We start from the raw sequence: 4,548 nt of genomic DNA, 5'->3' as shown, positions 1-4,548 counted from the left end.
AAAAAAAACTACACACACACACACACACACACACACACATATATATACTGTATATATATAGGGTATTTGCTTTGTGTGATTTGTTTGTTGTTGGATTTCTTTTAACATGTCCAAATAATTTTTGATTATTTTTATTCCAGCTTTAATTTTAGTTATTTTAGTACTCCAAGTTAAACTGAAAATGAGGGATGTTGCCTTAGCAGAATTTTTTATATATATTATTATTATTTTTCAATAAAAGTTTATTTTTTAAAGTATTTTTTTAGGCTAGATATTTAATTAAATATTTGTATATACTAATTGTATTATAACATAAAAGTTTTTAGTTTAAAATGTTTCACAAAATTCAATAACCAAGTACATTTGTTTGAAGCAAACATCAGACCTCAACATTTATGGTAAGTTCTTTAATTACTGGCTTTTGCAGCGTCATTGTGTGCAATATGATCACAATATTCCATTTGACGATTTTTGTGGCATCTCCGCTCAAATGACTGATTAAATCATAACTTGATCCACTTTTGCTTTTGCTCATGGCAGTAATGCAAATTTCCGCCGTTGGGGAGTTTACACTGCAGCAGCGGAAACTCCTCGAATGCAAACAGGCAATGACATGGTACATATCCAAGGGCTTAAAACAGTAGGAGGAGGGAGCACTTTTGGGGAAAAGGAACACAGAAAGGTACAAGTTGAGCAATTTATTACAATACTAATGCTTTAACATTCTTCATGATGAATAGCATGAGAAGTGGGTATATGAGATTGAGGCCAAGCTACTGATGAAAATGGCTGATTTTTCCGGGAAGGCCTAGCAGTGATGACTTGCAAAAGGGTATGCAGCAGGTTGAGGGGTTTAAGGTGATGCCTTTTCTTGCCTCGGTTTCAACCACATTATTCACCTCACTGTCATAGCCTTAACCATTCTCATGCAGACCCCTGAGATTGCACTCTGCAAGATCGAAAGCGCACGAACACACTCATATGCACAGACAGACCGTTTCATGTGGCAGCTCCTGTTCTTTAGTGGTATGTGAAATTGGGTTTACTGAAACTCATTTTCCGCTGCATCACTGTTTACAAACACTCGAGCAAATCTCTTTAAGGGTTAGATAGCATATGAGATGGAACGTTATTTATTTAATAGTTCTAGATGCATGAACATAACGTGTGTGTGTGTGTGTGTGTACATTTTCATATTTGTGATTGATATTTTAATGTACATCAATTGTTTGAAAATGTTGAGTATTTCCAAATGCTATATGGTTTAGATTTATTTATATTTAGTTACAATTATTTATACAATTTTAGGTTGCACTTTATTTTACAGTATATGCACACTTACATGTACTAACCTAAGAAATTACTGGGTAATATAAGGTAACTAAATGGGTTAAGGTTAGGTTTGGGTGGTTCAAGGTTAGTACCTAGTTATTACCCAGTTTTTGTAATTACTTTAATAAGCACATACATGTGGAACAGGACTGTAAAAAGGTGTGACTAAATTTTCAGTTTTAAGAGCAACTATAATTAATCTATCCTGAACTCAGTGAGTCTGATATATTAACCATGTTTCAATTATATTGAAATATGTATTCAAATACACACGTGTCATGACCAGTCATTGCAACATTGTGGGAAATTCAAAACGTATACTGCAAGCAAAGCCTTTTTCAAGGCATTTCAATGTCATGGATGACAAAAAAAAAAAGCCAAAAATCTTTTGTTGTAAATTCCGCAGAGGAAACATTTGCTTATTTGACAACTGACGTGTGCAGTAGTTGCATCAGTTTTCTTACTTCACCTCACAGGTATGGGAAACCCTGTCTGCCCTGTGAGCAAATGTAGCCAATGGTGCTAGAAGTCACACAAAGGCATTCTGAATGAGTAAGACATCACCACTGCTGCTTGGTAACAACGCTCTGCTCTTGCTCAGTTTCCCAGAAGTGTTGCCTGCTAAGCAATTCTTGCTGCTGATGTATGAGGGGTTTTGGGGTCGGACCGTGGGCCGCAGGGCAAAGCCCTAGTTCTCTTACCAAACTGTAGGAAAAATTATGTATTTTTTCGTGAACACAGACATCTTTCTGTCTCTCTCTGACTCAGCATATTTGCACATACTGAACTTTTAAAAGTCTCGCAGTCATTTTAATCAGGCCTGTTGTGGCGCACGCATTATCAAAACTCATGTCAATCTGAAACTTTGAGGTTTGTATAGCAATACTCTCACATAAGTGGTTCTGTACACTTTTAAGTTCATCAAAGAGCATTTTTCAGCGAATAGGATTCTTGAATTGACTTCATGGTGCTTTAATGATTTCATAAAAAAATAAAAGGCCATTCTTGAACCGTTACATTAACGGGTCTTCAGATCAGTGTTTTGTTTTCTGTATTTTTTAAAGCACCAGTACATTACTTATTTTGTCAGGTACAAGTGAATATAATGTGAACAGAATGTTTATGTCACTTAAAATGTGGCGTCAACCTGTTAAAATCCTTTGTGGTTGAAATTGAAACTTTATAGATACCGAAGATGTACTTCCCAGATAAACTTATATAACAGTAAACACTTCATATTTTGTTTTTGACAAGTAATCACTTACATCCCATTCAGAGTTCTACTCTAACCACATCTCAGCCATTTCCGTTCTCTTCTTAACACTGCTTAACACATTCATAGCCAGAATAAACTAGGTTAAGACAAATAGTATAAACACACAAACACAGGTGATTTACAGCTTTCAGGGTTCACTCGAAAATGTTTGACTTTCAAGTTTCACTTTCATGCATCAGATATATTTTGAATATCAAATGTTAAAGGGATAGTTCACCCAAAAATGAAAAGTCTGTCAAATTACTTACCCTCAAACTCATGTTCATCTTTGGAATACAGATTAAGATATTTTTAATGAAACCTAAGAGGTTTCTGTATCTACATTGAAAGACCAGGTAACCAAAGCTTAAAAAGATCCATATTAAGGAATCATAAAACGAATCCATATCAATTGAGTGGATTAATCCAAGCCTTAGGAAGGGACTCTTTATTTGATTAACAGAGTAAATAAGGGCTTTTATTTACATATAAAACACACAAACATATAGCAAATCCCATAGGATAAACACAGACTTTTGTGCATCACAGGCTAAAAACAAACCTCACTGGTTATTGTGTGTGCAAATTAAATCTGTTCATCCATAAAAATACTTATATTTAAGATGGTCGATTCCGGTTTTGGTTACCTGGACTTTCAAAGGAGGGACATAAACCTTTCAGATTTCATTAAAAATATCCTCTTTTGTGTTTCCGAAGAATGACCAAAGTCTTATGGGTTTGGAACGACACTGAGGGTGAGTAAATTATGGCAATTTTCATTTATGGGTGAACTATCCCTTTAAAAGTGCAGCACCATGTATTCAACTGAAAACATAATAATAATAATAATAATAATAATAATAATAACTATGTTTCATCAGCTAATGAGAATAATGAGATTTAATAATTTCACAAACTGAAGTTTCATTTCACTAAACTATATCTCCTCATCTGAGGACGATGAGTAGCAGCCGAGTCCCAGTAAATGTTCAGTTTTACTCTGGGCTGTTTCAGCACTGGGAGACTGACGTGTTGCTTCTTTTGCTGCAGTCTGTGCTAGCGGGAGGCTGTGGAGGTTGGGCAGGCCGGTGAGCAGCACTCGTGTCAGTGTACCGGTGTCCTGCTGTTGCCCGGCGAGAGCCACATGTGAACTGGCCACCGCCACAGCGAGTCGGGACTGGCCGAAGCACAGCGGGATTAATAATTTCACAAACTGAAGTTTCATTTCACTAAACTATATCTCCTCATCTGAGGACGATGAGTAGCAGCCGAGTCCCAGTAAATGTTCAGTTTTACTCTGGGCTGTTTCAGCACTGGGAGACTGACGTGTTGCTTCTTTTGCTGCAGTCTGTGCTAGCGGGAGGCTGTGGAGGTTGGGCAGGCCGGTGAGCAGCACTCGTGTCAGTGTACCGGTGTCCTGCTGTTGCCCGGCGAGAGCCACATGTGAACTGGCCACCGCCACAGCGAGTCGGGACTGGCCGAAGCACAGTGGGAGGTCCTGGTCTGGGGGGTTGGAGGCTTGGGTGGTAGCGGCAGCTGATGGGGTGCGTAGTTCTTGTATATTAGTGCGAGATATGCGGTTTCCTGCTTCCTCTTGATGTACTTATTAACATCCTCTTCCTCTCTGCAAGGGCCGCTTGGGCTGTGGAGGCACAGCTTTTTTTAGCTAAGAAAAAAAAATGATGACTACATTTATATGCACATCATTTTCCTATTTAGGTTTATATTTTGGCTATAGTAAGGTCTACATTAATTCTGATGTCTACAGGATTTACATTAACCACAGTTTCTTGAATATCCCTGCATACATATAATCAGCATACGTAATGACGTCAGGACAAATGTAGGTGATGACGTTACTTTTAAAGGAATACTCCACCCAAAAATGAAAATGTGCTGATTTACTCACCCTCAGGTCATCCAAGACGTAGATGAGTTAGTTTCTTCATCAGAACAGATTT

The sequence above is a fragment of the Sinocyclocheilus anshuiensis genome, unplaced genomic scaffold, assembly GCF_001515605.1.
Source record: "Sinocyclocheilus anshuiensis isolate Anshui unplaced genomic scaffold, SAMN03320099.WGS_v1.1 scaffold400, whole genome shotgun sequence".
In the NCBI taxonomy this organism is placed as follows: domain Eukaryota; kingdom Metazoa; phylum Chordata; class Actinopteri; order Cypriniformes; family Cyprinidae; genus Sinocyclocheilus; species Sinocyclocheilus anshuiensis.
This window is presented reverse-complemented; position numbering follows the sequence as displayed.